The sequence below is a fragment of the Scyliorhinus canicula genome, chromosome 10 (assembly GCF_902713615.1).
Source record: "Scyliorhinus canicula chromosome 10, sScyCan1.1, whole genome shotgun sequence".
Taxonomy (NCBI): domain Eukaryota; kingdom Metazoa; phylum Chordata; class Chondrichthyes; order Carcharhiniformes; family Scyliorhinidae; genus Scyliorhinus; species Scyliorhinus canicula.
Genome location: NC_052155.1, coordinates 191,510,672 through 191,527,915, shown reverse-complemented (window position 1 = coordinate 191,527,915; position 17,244 = coordinate 191,510,672). Strand labels below are relative to the sequence as shown.

The 17,244-nt window shown below is 48.1% G+C and overlaps 1 protein-coding gene across 8 annotated transcripts in view; it reads left to right on the top strand.

Moving 5' to 3' along the window:
- Positions 1-17,244, top strand: part of LOC119972876 (probable G-protein coupled receptor 141) — a 71,273-nt gene that overhangs the window by 38,999 nt on the left and 15,030 nt on the right. Inside the window, exon 1 of one of the 8 annotated variants that reach the window (XM_038810406.1) lies at positions 1,639-1,806. The exons of 5 other annotated variants lie outside the window; for them this stretch is intronic. The gene's annotated coding sequence lies outside the window, so the exon portion shown is untranslated. Of the gene's footprint in view, positions 1-1,638; positions 1,807-17,244 lie in introns of those variants that run through there. 2 more of the 8 variants (XM_038810407.1, XM_038810404.1) reach the window with 2 other exon arrangements.

The window sequence follows — 17,244 nt, the reverse complement described above, 5'->3', positions numbered from 1 at the left end:
TCCAATCCTAGCCCCCCGGGTGGGGGTGAATTAGCTGCGGGGAGCGGGCACCGAGGCCGTCGTGAACCTCGGCCGAGTTCACGACGGCCTCCGCGATTTTTGGAGCCGGCGGAGAATACCGCCCTCTGTCTTTCTTGAGCTCAAGAAAGCCTTATTAAATTGGTTCCTTTTCAAATATAAATATTGTCGGAAAATTATATCCACAAGGGAAGGGATCCTTTTGAAGTAATCTTGTTGCGATTAACAGAGGAGTTTGAATAAATGAAGGGAACCAGTTCATCCTGGGGACATAACAATTTAGGATTGGTGCTTGTGTTCAGATAGATCCCACAGAAGGGTCGGAGGACTCGGCCTTTTGGCTAAGATGAGTGTGAGGTCCGGTGTAATGCCTGGATCTGGTATGTCTTTCTTGTGGGGACCATGAATTGGATTCAATTTGAATTGCTTTTTGGAGCAGGCAAGGAGCTGGATTAAGGATTTGTCCCTGTCCACACTCTGAGCTCTGGCTTTATAACTCTGATAAAGTAATTTAAAAAATGTGTGGACCTCATTCAGGGACCAGGTGTAACACTATTCTGAGCAATATATTGCATTGGAGTGAATGAAAATTGCTGCCTCAGTTGATCAATAAAACATTCGCCATTCTCTTGCCACTTTCAACCAGTTTTTTAAAGGGGCAATTTAGCGTGGCCAATCCACCTACCCTGCACATTTTTGGGTTGTGGGGTTGAGACCCACACAGAACAGGGAGAATGTGCAAAGTCCACATGGACAGTGACCCGTGGCCAGGATCGAGCCTGGGTCCTTGGCACCATGAGGCAGCAGTGCCAACCACTGCGCCACTGCGCCACCCGAGTCCCCGGCGCCATGAGGCAGCAGGGCTAACCACTGTGCCAACGTGCCACAGCTTTCAACCAGTTTTAATGAGCTCCAAATCTGAGGGTCTGTTACAGGCACCTTTGCTGTGAATTTCCTATTTATATAATCATTTGTTCTTTTCACTTCCTGATAGATATGATCTTTGTGTATCATCCACCAGTTTCTAAAAACATGGCAGCCTTTTCATAGCTTCCTGGAGATCAGTATTCACAATTTTACAATGCAAGTAAACAAAAGAAAAGTTGTTCCTTTTCTTTTACATTACCCCCTAAAAATATTCTTTTTATCCAACTTTCATTGTTTTGAAGGGCCAACAACTGAAACATTCACGTTCCATTTCTTCTCAAATACCATTTGACCTGGTGTGTTTCCGGCATTTTCTTCTTTATTTAAAGTTTCCACCATTTGTATTGTTTTTGTTTTTTGATCAATAGCTCACTGTTTTGTTCAAAAATACCACCCAGTGGTATAAAATGTTAAAGTATGTTCACAATGAAAGGACTACCTTGTAAAGTGGCCTTTAAGCTTTTGGCTTTGCAGTTTTTGAGAAGCTTTCAGATGTTCCTACTGCTGTTTATTTAACCTTGTGGTTAACCTGTGAATGTCCTGTTGGGCTGATTCAATATGTGCCTTTGAAGTGCTAGCCTGTCGTCACAGATGTCATACTGGTGCACGGTCTATCAGAATTGTTCAATTTACGGTGATTGTTTGCCCCACCTCTTCCTGAGTATCAGTTTTTGCCATATTTCAGCACTGACCTTTCTCACTCCACATCTTTATTCGGAGATAAAAACCAGCATCAACTAATTTTGATTTGAGATACCAAGTTCTTCATGTACAGAATTTTGGTAGGATAAATTATTTGAAATTCTCTCAATGCATCTCAGAACAAAATTAATTTTGAATTTATCCTGCGTTTTACTCATTGTAAGTACCTTGTGATTTCAGTACAGATAAATTAGATTCTTCAGTAGACAAATGTGTTTTGCTGTGTATGTTACTGTGGTTCAGACCTGTGCTCGTTTATATACAACTTGCACAATATTGCGAAATTACATTTATTCTGCTTTAATGAAAATTATTGACATAGCTGACTCTGGTACGCTAATAGCTATTCCTCTTGTGTGCGTTTAGATGGCGAAGGTTGTTCTGCTACCCTGTTCTAGCCATGTCGGATCCCACACCCTCCTGCCTTCTATACATGGAAGCTTCCCAGTGAAGGTCACTAAATAGTGACCAAGAGTGGCAGCTTTTGCTCAGTATCTGACTGGCAATGTTCTTCCCAAACTGAGCTATTGGGAACTAGCGTCAGATTCACTTTTATATTAATGAGTTCAAGGACACGAAGGTAGCCATTTAGCTTCATGACGCTGTTCTACCATTAAATTAGACCAGGAGTTCTCAACCTTTTTTAACCCATGGACCCCTTTTCCTCTTAATTTTTTTTTGTGGACCCCCATAGCCATTCCACAGAAAAAAAAACTTCTTATATGCGTGGTAAACTAATCCTAAAGTCCATCTACCTTACCGTGAGGGTTGGAAACGGATTAGCTGTATTTTCGTACGTTGCCAAACTTATTCTAATATGGAAAGTAATGAAAAAAACTTTTTACTGACTAAATTGAATTAAATTACTCTAAAAATAACCAATTCATATCAAATATACAGTTTCTAGTGATTACTGTGTTAAATCATTCATTAAACTTGTCAAGGAGAAATGTGGCAAAAGCGTCAGGTCAACCGTGGGTATTTACCTCAAGGTAAATTAGATAGATTATAATCTCTCTTTGACCTTTGTCAGTGCGAGAGAGAGAGAGAGAGAGAGAAAGGTGAATATTCATCATGAAAACAAACATTTTTTTCTCTACTTGATTCTCAGTAATAACAATTGTTCTGAAGTAGAATTGCTCTATGGACCACTAAAATATCACCGTGGACCCCCAATTCGGTATTTTTTTTGTGTGGACCCCCAGTAATGTTACATGGACCCCCATGTGGACCCCGGTTGAGAACCACTGAATTAGACCATGGTTGATCCATATCTTAACTTCATTTGACAGAAGGTCCTGTGGTGCAGTGGGTTAGCTTCCCTACCTATGAGACAGAAGCTCCTAGCTCCGAGTCCCGCCCCAGGGTTTGATGGCCAAGGAAGATGTGTTTGTAACATGACCAACGGGTTGAGTGCCAACCTGTAAATCCTTCTGACAATGCCAAATGTGTAGTGGTAAGAACAGGAGAGACTCCTGTCAGCCACGCTTGATGTGGAATTGCACCCCTCAAGTTACAATAATAATCTTTATTATTGTCACAAGTAGGCTCACATTAACACTGCAATGAAGTTACTGTGAAAATCTACTAAGGGCAGCATGGTGGCGCAGTGGATTAGCCCTGCTGCCTCACGGTGCCGAGGTCCCAGGTTCAATCCCGGCTCTGGGTCACTGTCCGTGAGGAGTTTGCACATTCTCCCCGTGTCTGCGTGGGTTTCGCCCCCACAACCCAAAGATGTGCAGGGTAGGTGGGCTGGCCACACTAAATTGTCCCTTAATTGGAAAAATGAATTGGGTTCACTAAATTTATAAATAAAAACAAAAAACAAAAAAAGAATATCCACTAGTCGACACACTCTGGCGCCTGTTCTGGTACACAGAAGGAGAATTCCGAATGTCTAAATGACCTAACAGCACGTCTTTCAGGATTTGTGGGAGGAAACCGAAGCACCCGGAGGAAACCCACGCTGACACAGGGAGAACATGCAGACTCCACACAGACAGTGACCCAAGCCGGGAATCAAACCTGTGTCCCTGGCATTGTGAAGCCACAGTGCTAACCATTGTGCTACCGTGACCCTGTGCTGCTTAAACCTCTGACGACAGACTAGCGACTTGTTCCAGGAACAATTAACTATCAAATCAGGTGACTGTCTGCCTGAGTGTACCACTAGGTATGGGAAGAGAGTTGGAATGGAATGGTTGATCCATACTTTAATTTACACACTCATTTAATATTTGAATATTTCTGTAAAAGAAACATGTTGCCAAAGCTTTTCATCTTCGATTGATCAGGACAAACGCAAGAATGTAAAATTTTAAACAATCACAGTAGATGGAGGAAAAAAGATTGGTTGGCAATTTGACTCTGATTGACCAAGATGTTACCATCTGATTCCCAAGATCCCACGTAATTCAAAAAAGATGCAACACTTGAACATATTCCTTTTATTTGCAGTGAAAAGGTCTCTAAATTTGAATATATGTCACTTCAAGCAAGTGTAAATTGGCTTGACAGATCATCTTAAATTAGTTGCTTTCTAGATGCAACAAACCTTGCTGTTCACAATTTACATTAACACTGTAGATTTTGGAATCAAAAACACAACTTTGAAATTTGCAGATTGGATTGGATTGGTTTACTGTCACGTGTACCGAGGTACGTGAAAAGTGTTGTTCTGCCTACAGTCCATGCATATCATCCTGTACATGAAAAGAAAATAAATAATAGGACAAACATAAAATACGCAATGTAAATACATAGACACAGGCATCGGGTGAAGCATACATAAGTGCAGTACTACACAGTAATAATAAATAATAATAATCTTTAGTGTCACAAGTAGGCTTACAGTAACACTGCAATGAAGTTACTGTGAAAATTCCCCAGTCACCACATTCCAGCACCTGTTCGGGTACACAGAGGGAGAATTCCGAATGTCCAAATTACTTTACAGGATGTCTTTCAGGACTTGTGGGAGGAATGGGAGCACCGGGCGGAAACCCACGTAGACACGGGGAGAACGTGCAGACTCCACACAGACAGTGACCTGAGCCGGGAATCGAACCTGGGACCCTGGAGCTGTGAAGCAACAGTGCTAGCCACTGTGCTACTGTACTGCCCAGTAGAGAAGATGTGTGTGGTAGTCGGTATTAGGGGTACTATGGTACCCAGGTTGATGCTGTAAGACCTTTGGTGTGGGAGGTACCTGAGACAGCAAGATCATCGGTGAAGCCTGCCTGCTGGTTCCGCCCAGTAAGGCAGAGTATAAGAGTCTGTCTCCCCAGCTGCTACATTCTGTATCTGCGCTGCTGGGGAACCATCTAGTCCAATAAAGCCTTCAATTGTCATCCAATCTCGCTTTTGGAGTCATTGATCGAGCATCAATGTGTAAAGAGATCAGATCAGTCTTTAGAAGTTTAGAAGACTGATAAGAGCGTGGAAGAAGCTGTTTCTGAATCTGTTGGTGCGTGTTTTCAGACATTTGTATGTCCTGCCCGATGGAAGAAGTTGGAAGAGTGAATAAGCCGGGTGGGAGGGGTCTTTGATTATGCTGCCCGCTTTCCCAAGGCAGCGGGAGGTGTAGGCAGAGTCAATGGATGTGAGCGAGGTTCGTGTGATGCACTGGACGGCGTTCACGACTCTCTGTAGTTTCTTACGGTCCTGGGCCGAGCAGTTGCCATACCAGGCTGTGATGCAGCCAGATAGGATGCTTTCTATGGTGCATCTGTAAAAGTTGGCAAGAGTCAATGTGGACACGCCGAATTTCCTTAGTTTCCTGAGGAAGTATACGTGCTGTTGTGCTTTCTTGGTCATAGCGTCGACGTGGGTGGACCAGGACAGATTTTTGATGTGCACACCTAATAATTTGAAACTGCTAACCATCTCCACCTCGGCCCCGTTGATGCTGATAAGAGTGTGTACAGTACTTTGCTTCCTGTAGTCAATGGCCACCTCTTTAGTTTTGCTGACATTGAGGGAGAGATTGTTTTCATTACACCACTCCACTAGATTCTCTATCTCCCTCCTGTACTCTGACTCACCGTTGTTCGAGATCGGACCCACTACGGTTGTGTCATCAGCAAACCTGTAGATGGAGTTGTAACCAAATTTTGCCACAGTCGTGTGGGAATAGGTAGTGTGGTAGGGGGCTAACTTCGCAGCCGTGTGGGGCCCAGGTATTGAGGTCTATCTTGGAGGAGGAGTTATTGTTTTTTCTTACTGATTGTGGTCAATGGATCAGAAGTCGAGGATCCAGTTGCAGAGTAAGGATCTAAGTCCTAGGTTTTGGAGCTTTGATATAAGTTTGGCTGGGATTATGGTGTTGAAGGTGGAGCTGTAGTCAATGAATAGGAGTCTGATGTAGGAGTCCTTGTTGTCACGATGCTCCAAGGATGAATGTAGGGCCAGACAGTTGGTGTCTGCTGTGGACCGGTTGTGGCGGTATGAAAATTGCAGTGGATCAAGGCGTTCTGGGAGTATGGAGTTAATGTGCCTCATGACCAACCTCTCAAAGCATTTCATAATTATCGATGTCAAGGCCACCGGGCGATAAGTCATTTACACACGCTGCCTGGTTCTTCTTTAGCACCGTTATGATGGTGGTCTTCTTGAAGCAGGTGGGGACCTCAGAACTGAGTAGGGACAGGTTGAAGATGTCCATGAACACATCTCCCAGCTGGTACGTGCATCTGAGTGCACGACCAGGGACCCCGACTGGGCCCCACTTTCAAGGGTTCACTTTCAAGAAGGCCGATTTGACTTTGGAACCTGTGATGGTGGGTATGAATGTGTCTGGGGCTGCTGGGGCAGTTGACAGCGGTTTGATCATTCCCTGCTTGAACCGAGCATAGAATGCATTGAGCTTAACATGGAGTGGTGCGCAGTTGCCAGAGATTCTGCTGAGCTTCGCTTTGTAGCCCGTTATGTTGTTTGAGCCTTGCCACTACCGTCAAAGTCTGTAACGATAGTCTGTGACTCTAGCTTGGTCTGATATTGTCTCTTGGCATCCCTGACAACTTTGTGGAGGTTGTACCTGGATGACATCAGATGACACCAAATGGGGGAGATAGTCAGTTCTGAGGAGGACTGCATCAAATTACAGGAGGACATTGATAAACGTGCAGAATAATACACTTGCAGCTACATTATTTTTAAGACTAGTCTGGTCTAGTTAAGTTTCTGGTCAACAGTAACCGACAGGATAATAATAATGTTGATGGTTCAGGATTCAGCGATGATGTCAAGGGAAGATAGTTAGATTCTCTCTTGTTAGAGATGATAAAATGAACTCTGTACTTCACAAAAAGTGAATATTGAGATATATCTTCAAATTCAAAGTAAAATTGGAGATTTCTGGAAAGGGGGATAATTAAAATGGCTTGCTATGTGGTCATTAGACTTCTAAGAAGTTCCAGGCTCTGGCTGAGGTTGCTGTGCGGATGAAAGCTTTGAAAAAAGAACAAACTGATTGAAGTTTTGACCTGCACCTCATGTTTCGCAGTATAAGTTTTGTTTGGAGTGTTTTACCTCCAAATCCGTGTCTCTGCACTCAACTCAAGATCAGTTTGTTCGATTGAGACTTTAATATTCAAGCAATTGGATATAATTCAGGGATATAATCCAGGAAATGTTTATTTATTTAAAAAAAAAAAAAATTTTATTGGAATTTTTACAGAAAATATAAAAATATAACAAGTAATAATATGCAACAAACTGCCCCATAACACCCGCAACTCCCCCCAAACCGTAACAACACATGTATCCCATCCCCCCCACCCCAACAAGAGAACTTAACCATAAATTAAAATTAAATAAATCAAAGTTAAATAAAATAAACAAACATAGTCATCGTCTCCCCCCCCCCACCCCCCCGGGTTGCTGCTGCTACTGTCCCAGTACCCTATCGTTGAGCCAGAAAGTCAAGGAAAGGTTGCCACCGCTTAAAGAACCCTTGTACCGATCCTCTCAGGGCGAATTTGACCTTCTCCAGCTTAATAAAACCTGCCATGTCATTGATCCAGGTCTCCACGCTTGGGGGCCTCGCATCCTTCCATTGTAGCAAAATCCTTCTAGGGACGCAAAGGCCAGCACATCGGCCTCTTTCGCCTCCTGCACTCCCGGCTCCATCCCAACCCCAAATATCGCGAGTCCCCATCCTGGCTTGACCCTGGATCCCACCACCCTTGACACCGTCCTCTCCACCCCCTTCCAGAACTCCTCTAGTGCCAGGCATGCCCAGAACATATGGGCATGGTTCGCTGGACTCCCCGAGCACCTGACACACCTATCTTCACCCCCAAAGAACCTACTCATCCTCGTCCCAGTCATGTGGGCCAGGTGCAGCACCTTGAATTGGATGAGGCTAAGCCGCGCACACGAGGAGGAAGAATTAACCCTCTCCAGGGCATCAGCCCATGTCCCGTCTTCGATCTGTTCCCCCAGTTCCCCCTCCCACTTAGTTTTCAGCTCCTCTACTGACGCCTCTTCCACCTCCTGCATTAGCTTGTAGATATCAGATATCTTCCCCTCTCCGACCCAGACCCCCAAAAGCACCCTGTCACTCACCCCCCTCGCGGGGAGCGCAGGGAATCCCTCAACCTGCCGTCTAGCAAATGCCTTTACCTGCAGATACCTGAACATGTTCCCCGGGGGGAGCCCAAATTTCTCCTCCAACTCCCCCAGGCTCGCAAACCTCCCGTCGATAAACAGGTCCCTCAGCTGTCTGATGCCCGCTCTGTGCCAACCCTGGAATCCCCCATCCATGTTCCCCGGGACAAACCTATGGTTCCCCCTTAATGGAGCCTCCATCGAGCCCCCCACTTCTCCCCTATGTCGCCTCCACTGCCCCCAAATCTTGAGGGTAGCTACCACCAACGGACTCGTGGTATACCTCGTGGGAGGGAGCGGCCACGGCGCCGTTACCAGGGTCCCCAGGCTTGTATCCCCACAGGACGCTCTCTCCATCCGTTTCCATGCTGCCCCCTCCCCCTCCATTACCCACTTGCGCACCATCGACACGTTGGCCGCCCAGTAGTACCCCGAGAGATTGGGCAACACCAGCCCCCAAGAGATCAGTGCCCGTGACATCATCGGGGGCAAAGCCCCCCCCCCCTCCCATGCCTCATTGAAGGTTCGCACCAGCAGGGGACCCACCAGGTCTGCATACTTTTTGTAAAATTCCGCCGGGAACCCGTCCGGCCCCGGGGCCTTACCTGACTGCATTTGTCCGATCCCCCTGACTAGCTCTTCCAGCTCTATTGGCACCCCCAGCCCCTCGACCAGCCTCTCTTGAACCCTTGGGAAACATAGCCTGTCCATGAAGCTCTCCATCCCCTCTCTCCCCCTCGGAGGTTCCGACCGGTACAGTTCCTCGTAAAAGTCCCTAAAGACCCCATTTACTTCTGTCCCCTTCTGCACTACATTTCCACCCCATTCTTCACTCCACCAATTTCCCTAGCCGCATCTCGCCTGCGGAGCTGATGCGCCAACATCCTGCTCGCCTTCTCTCCATACTCATAAACCGCGCCCTGCGCCCTCCTCCACTGTGTCTCCGCCTTTCTGGTGGTCAACAAGTCAAATTTGGCCTGCAAACTGCGCCGTTCTCCCAGCAACCCTTCCTCCGGTGCCTCCGCATACCAGGAGCTCTCCCGCCAGTCTCTCCCTCTCCTTCCTCTCCCTCCTTTCCCTGTGGGCCCGGATGGAGATCAGCTCCCCCCGGGATCACCGCTTTCAGAGCCTCCCAGACCATCCCCACCCAGACCTCCCCCGTATCATTGGTATCCAGATACCCCTCAATGCTTCTCCGAACCCTCTTACACACCTCTTCCTCCGCCAGCATCCCCACATCCAGGCGCCAAAGCAGGCGCTGGTCCCGTGCCTTTCCCATCTCCAGATCAACCCAGTGCGGGGCATGATCCGAAATCGCTATGGCCGAGTACTCGGCATCCTGCACCCTCGGGATCAATCCCATGCTCAGGACAAAAAAGTCTATCCAGGAATAAACCCTATGGACGTGAGAGAAAAAGGAATACTCGCGCGCTCTCGGTCTCCCAAACCTCCAGGGATCCACCCCTCCCATCTGGTCCATGAATCCCCTCAGCACTTTGGCCGCCGCCTGTCTCCTGCCCGTCCTTGAACTGGACCGGTCCAGTGTGGGATCCAGCACTGTGTTAAAATCTCACCCCCATGATCAGGCCCCCTGCCTCCAGGTCCGGGATGCGGCCCAACAATCGCCTCATGAAGCCAGCATCATCCCAATTCTGTGCATATAAGTTCACCAGCACCACCTTCTCTCCCTGCAGCCTACCCTTCACCATAATATATCTGCCCTCCTTGTCCGACACCACCTCAGCCGCCTCAAACGCCATCCTCTTCCCCACTAGCATCGCCACCCCCCGGTTCTTTGCGTCCAATCCTGAGTGATAAACCTGCCCCACCCACCCCTTCCTCAGACGGACCTGGTCCGCCACCTTCAGGTGAGTCTCCTGGAGCAGAGCCACGTCCGCCTTCAACCCCCTCAGATGGGAAAATACCCTGGTTCTCTTAACCGGCCCGTTCAGCCCCCTCACGTTCCAGGTAATCAGCCGGATCAGAGGGCAACCCGCCCCCCTCCCCCGCCGGCTAGCCATAGCTTATCAAATGTTCGCCCCAGGCCAGCACACCCCGGCCGACCCGTTCCCCATGGCGATAACGCCTCTCCTCTACCCCCCCCGGCCCCCACCGGCTCCTTCCTGGTCATTCCAGCAGCAACCCGGTATCCCCACCCCACCAGGCTAGGACCCCTCCTAGCCGCAACGCACCCTCCATGGTACTTCCGTGAGTCAGCTGACTTCTGCTGACCCGGCAGCTCCCGCCAAAACCTATCCCCTCCCGGCATGGGGTCGTCCCCCTCTTGCCACACCTCCTTGGCACCGCTTCAGCGCGGGAAAGAAGACCCGTAGAGGCCCTGCCCCCACTGCAAGCTCCACCCCCCTGTCCCGCAGCGCGGACAACCAGAGGAAAGTCCGCGCCTTCACACTGCCACACCCCACCCTTCTGACGCAGTTCCCCAAAATCCAGTTTCACCTCAATCCCCAGCCCCGTACAGAAGAGAACATATAGAACACAAACCCCCAACATTCCCCACCTAACCCACAACCCTACCCAACTAACAAACCCACCCGTAAACAGAGCAAACAGAAAACCAGCATACATAACACACATGTCGAAGTTAAAAAAGTTGAAACAAAACAGCAACAGCGGAAACAACGACGGCCAAAGTATGTCCCCAGACCCTAGTTCGAGTCCAGCTTCTCCGCCTGTACAAAGGCCCACGCCTCCTCCGGGGACTCGAAGTAATGGTGCCGTTCCTTGTATGTCACCCACAGGCGCGCAGGCTGCAACAGTCCAAACCTGACCTGCTTGGCATGAAGCACCGCCTTCGTCCGGTTGAACCCAGCCCGCCGCTTAGCCACCTCCGCACTCCAGTCCTGGTAGATCCTCACTACCGAATTCTCCCATTTACTGCTCCTCTCTTTCTTGGCCCAGCGCAGCACACACTCCCGGTCGCTGAATCGATGGAACCGCACCAGCACCGCCCTCGGGGGCTCATTTGCCTTGGGCCTCCTGGCCATCACTCTGTGAGCTCCCTCAAGCTCCAGGGGCAAATGGAAGGACCCCGCTCCCATCAACGAGCTCAGCATCGTAGTCACATACACCGGGAGATCCGACCCCTCCAGCCACTCCGCCAGGCCCAGGATCCTCAGATTCTTTCGCCTCGTGCGAACGTCCAGCTCCTCCAAGCGGTCCTGCCACTTTTTATGAAGTGCCTCGTGCATCTCCACTTTCCCCACGAGGACCACGGCCTCCTCCTCCCTCTCAGCGGCCTGCTGCTGCAACTCCCGGATAGACACCTCCTGGGCCGCCTGGGTCCCAAGCAGCTTGTTGGTAGTCGCATTCAGGGAGTCCAGCAGCTCAGCCTTCAGCTCCGCAAAACAACGTAGGAGCGAGGCCTGCTGCTCCTGCGCCCACTTCCACCAGTCCTCGGGTGTTGCGCCGGCCACCATTTTGTTTTCTTTCCCCTGTTTTTTTTGGGGAGCTGCTGCAGCTTCTTTCTTCGTCCCACTCCAGGTGAGCACCATATAGTGTGGGGCAAGTTCTTCCAGGCACCTTCCCCCACCGGGATGCGTAGAAACAGCGCCGTTTGGGGCCCTCGAAACGGCCCAAAAGTCCCTAAATAGCGGGAGCTGCCGAACGTGCGGCTTAGCTCCGCATAGCCGCAACCGGAAGTCTCCAGGAAATGTTTATTAAGTAACAGAAAAGTAATACTTAACAAAGCTAGGCAGCAACTTTACTGACTCAATGTGGTTCTTACTTCTCTATTCAGTCTGGGTCACAAAGCGACATGCGGTCTTCTCTCTCTCTGGATCAGTGCTGTGGTTCTCTACCTCCAGCTGGAAAGCAAGCTCTCGTCTTCAGTTTTAAATTCAGTATATGGCTAGCAGCTAAGAATTGTGCTCTTTAACTCTTTCTTGGACACAGCTCACGTGCAGGATCAGTTGTGTTCCACAGGGGTCAGTGTTGGGACCACAGCTATTCACGATGTACATTAACGATTTGGAAGAAGGAACTGAAGGCACTGTTGCTAAGTTTGCAGATGATACAAAAATCTGTAGAGGGACAGGTAGTATTGAGGAAGCAAGGGGACTGCAGAAGGACTTGGACAGTCTAGGAGAGTGGGCAATCAAGTGGCGGATGGAATACTATGTGGAAAAATGTGAGGTTATGCACTTTGGTAGGAAGAATCAGGCATTGACTATTTTCTAAATGGGGAAATGTTTCAGAAATCAGAAGCACAAAGGGACTTAGGAGTCCTAATTCAGGATTCTCTTAACGTTGACGTGCAGGTTCAGTAGGCAGTTGGAAAGTCAAATGCAATTCATGTCGGAGAGCTAGAATACAAGACCAGGGATGTACTTCTGAGGCTGTATAAGGCTCTGGTCAGACCCCATTTGGAGTATTGTGAGCAGTTTTGGGCTCTGTATCTAAGGAAGGATGTGCTGGCCTTGGAAAGGGTCCTGAGGAAGTTCACAAGAATGAACCTTGGAATGAAGAGCTTGCCGTATGAGGAGCGGTTGAGGACTCTGGGTCTGTATTCAATGGAGTTTCGAAAGATGAGGGGGGGATTTTATTGAAACTTACAGGATACTGCATGGCCTGGATAGAGTGGATGTGGAGGGGATGTTTCCACTTGTAGTAAAATCTAGAACCGGAGGGCACATCTTCAGACTGAAGAGACGATCCTTTAAAACATAAGAACATAAGAATAAGAACATAAGAACTAGGAGCAGGAGGAGGCCATCTGGCCCCTTCAGTCTGCTCCACCATTCAATGGGGTGGTCCCTGAGGATTGGAAATTAGCAAACGTGACACCACTGTTTAAAAAAGGAGGTAGGCAGATAGCGGGTAATTATAGGCCAGTGAGCTTAACTTCGGTAGTAGGGAAGATGCTGGAATCTATCATCAAGGAAGAAATAGTGAGGCATCTGGATAGAAATTGTCCCATTGGGCAGACGCAGCATGGGTTCATAAAGTGCAGGTCGTGCCTAACTAATTTAGTGGAATTTTTTGAGGACATTACCAGTGCAGTAGATAACGGGGAGCCAATGGATGTGGTATATCTAGATTTCCAGAAAGCCTTTGACAAGGTGCCACACAAAAGGTTGCTGCATAAGATAAAGATGCATGGCATTAAGGGTAAAGTAGTAGCATGGATAGAGGATTGGTTAATTAATAGAAAGCAAAGAGTGGGGATTAATGGGTGTTTCTCTGGTTGGCAATCAGTAGCTAGTGGTGTCCCTCAGGGATCTGTGTTGGGCCGACAATTGTTCACAATTTACATAGATGATTTGGAGTTGGGGCCCAAGGGCAATGTGTCCAAGTTTGCAGACGACACTAAGATAAGTGGTAAAGCGAAAAGTGCAGAGGATACTGGAAGTCTGCAGAGGGATTTAGAACATAGAACATAGAACAGTACAGCACAGAACAGGCCCTTCGGCCCTCAATGTTGTGCCGAGCAATGATCACCCTACTCAAACCCACGTATCCACCCTATACCCGTAACCCAACAACTCCACCCGTTAACCTTACTATTAGGACACTACGGGCAATTTTAGCATGGCCAATCCACCTAACCCGCACATCTTTGGACTGTGGGAGGAAACCGGAGCACCCGGAGGAAACCCACGCACACACGGGGAGGACGTGCAGACTCCACACAGACAGTGACCCAGCCGGGAATCGAACCTGGGACCCTGGAGCTGTGAAGCATTTATGCTAACCACCATGCTACCGTGCTGCCCCATTTGGATAGGTTAAGTGAATGGGCTAGGGTCTGGCAGATGGAATACAATGTTGACAAATGTGAGGTTTTCCATTTTGGTAGGAATAACAGCAAACGGGATTATTATTTAAATGATAAAATATTAAAGCATGCCGCTGTTCAGAGAGACTTGGGTGTGCTCGTGCATGAGTCACAGAAAGTTGGTTTACAGGTGCAACAGGTGATTAAGAAGGCGAATGGAATTTTGTCCTTCATTGCTAGAGGGATGGAGTTTAAGACTAGGGAGGTTATGCTGCAATTGTATAAGGTGTTAGTGAGGCCACACCTGGAGTATTGTGTTCAGTTTTGGTCTCCTTACTTGAGAAAGGACGTACTGGCACTGGAGGGTGTGCAGAGGAGATTCACTAGGTTAATCCCAGAGCTGAAGGGGTTGGATTACGAGGAGAGACTGGGACTGTACTCGTTGGAATTTAGAAGGATGAGGGGGATCTTATAGAAACATATAAAATAATGAAGGGAATAGATAGGATAGATGCGGGCAGGTTGTTTCCACTGGCGGGTGAAAGCAGAACTAGGGGGCATAGCCTCAAAATAAGGGGATGTAGATTTCCCTTATGAGTTTAGGAGGAACTTCTTCACCCAAAGGGTTGTGAATCTATGGAATTCCTTGCCCAGTGAAGCAGTTGAGGCTCCTTCATTAAATGTTTTTAAGGTAAAGATAGATAGTTTTTTGAAGAATAAAGGGATTAAGGGTTATGGTGTCCGGGCCGGAAAGTGGAGCTGAGTCCACAAAAGATCAGCCATGATCTCATTGAATGGCGGAGCAGGCTCGAGGGGCCAGATGGCCTACTCCTGCTCCTAGTTCTTATGTTCTTATAGGTAGATTCTTGAACAATAAGGGGAAAGGTGTTATGGGGAGAAAGCAGGAGAATGCGGATGAGAAACATATCCACCATGATTGAATGGCGGAGCAGACTAGGTGGGCTTTGTAGCCATCTGGGATGGCCATGTCCCGATTTGCAAAGAATGCAGGGAAAATGGACAATGCTGAGAAAGCAAGCATGTGCAAGGTTTGTCTGTTGATTGGAGCTGTAACTCCCAGACAAGACCGATACTGCAAAGCCATTACCATACTAATGAGCCATCCCCGGGGACAGAAGGGTAACATTTAAGTAAACGATACTAAGGCAGACACCCCGGTGCCAGAGGAGTCGAGAACAAAGCAGGCAAAAGGCCACCTTGGTACCGCCCAGCAATCAGGGCACACACCCCTTTATTGGAGGAAGTCGATAGGAATGATCAAGATGCGGTCCAATTAATTGGAACCAAGTTCAAGGCCCGCCCAAAAGCGCGCGAAGCCCCCTTTGGGTATAAGAAGGATCCCCCAAGAGAGAATCGCTCTCTTGTCCTTGAATCTCAGCGAGGAGAGACCTGCCTAGCAGCTGCACCAGAACAAGTAAGTCCCAAGTCAACGCACGCTACGAGACAGATGCTCTTTGCTGCTATTCCGTCCCCAGCTCAACCTCAGCAGCCTCAGAACCGGACAATGGCCATTGTTCCTCTGGCTGAGTGGACACCCAAAGCTAAGTATAGGCTTTAGTAGTAGTGATAGTTTAGTTGGTAGAGTTTTGTGCGTGGGTATATTTGACTGTGTGTGTAAATAAATGAGCATTGATTTCGAACTTACTAACTGGTGTATCGAGTCTTTGATCAGTATTCGGGTTTGAACCTTGTGGCGGTATCGAAAGATACCTGGCAACTCTTGAGCAACCGTAATTAGAATTAAGGAAGGCGACCATATTAACCGCCATAAACAGAGCCAATTAAAGAGAGAACACAATTAGCAACATTTACTGGCGACTCTGGTGGGTTTCGATTTAGAAGTGGCCTAACCACTCCGAGAGAACCCAAATTTGAATTGAGAATCCAATTAGAAACAGAAAAACCACAAGCGTAAGAACAATACTGATCAAGCCTCCGAGATTCAGAAGTGTGTTAATGCATGCGTACTAACAGGGATACAACATAAACCTGAGAGAATTTGTTGCGTAAAACTGTCAGGAGTTTTGTAGGCCGGAAAATAGCGTAAGCCGTACCCGTGCTTACGTCATCACTTTATAACCCCCTGCTCTAAATTCAGTCGAGAACCTAGATAAAGAAGATGGCAATGAAGGCAATGGAACACCTTATGAACCCCCAGGAATTCGAGGTCGCAGCGACCAGTAGAGTAGGACAGTGTCCCGTATGGGAAGATGAGATCAGAAAATATCTCAAAGGGAAAGGACGGCCCCTTTGGAGTGAATTCTGCGCCAATGACGAAACAGGTCCCGGGAGTATCGGACATACTTGGTGGGAGAACCTGTCAGAAATCCACAAGAAGAGCTTGGGAAAAGCTCGCAAGCCGATGGCAATCGTGTCCTGTCTGGCACAATTGCGAGGCACAGAGGAGGTCGTTAGGACGCTCCGTAGAGAGATTGAGTCGAGAGACGAAACAGTGAGGTAGATGTGAGTGAAGTTGAGAAGGAGAATAAGGATTTAAGAGAGAAGTTAGCAGCGAGGGAGAGAGAGGTAGATGATGCCAAGAGGGCACACCAGTCTTGTCTCGCGCATTTGAGTAGTTTCCAAACCCAGTATGATAAGGCCTACCTGGACACGCAACATGCGGTCTTGGTAAGACAGGAGACTGAGCAACAAGTTGAGAAATTGTAGAAACAGTGCAATGATTTAAAAGCAGCCCTACGAGCACTCCACACTTCAACGACAGAACAAAGGCAGAGCTCCGTAGGCCATGCAAAATGCCGGAAGCAAATTGCAGAATTGCAATCTCTGCTTTCCATTCAGAATGGGTTTCAAAGTACATTTGGACCCCAGTTAGATCAGGAAAACGGCCCCGATTGGCAGGAATTGAATGAAACTGCCCATAGATACGTGCATGGGACATGTACACAGGAAAAAACCACAGAAAAGGAGAGCACCCCAATCCCCAACTGAACAGGCAGAACATACCCCCATGAACCCTGTAACCACACACCGCAGGGCCGCAGCAGAAGGAGACGCAAATTTCCTTTATACAATCCCGTTAACCATAACCCAATTACGGGTCGCGTGTGGAAAAATTACACCGTCCTTTCCCACATCAGACTCCCACCAGTTTTTCGCTAAAGTTAAACAGCAGGCCACCATGTATGGCCTGGACAAGAAGGAGCAGGTGAAGCTCACAGTTTTAAGCCTCGACCCTTCAGTTGTGGCAGCCCTACCCAACCCACAGAATGCAG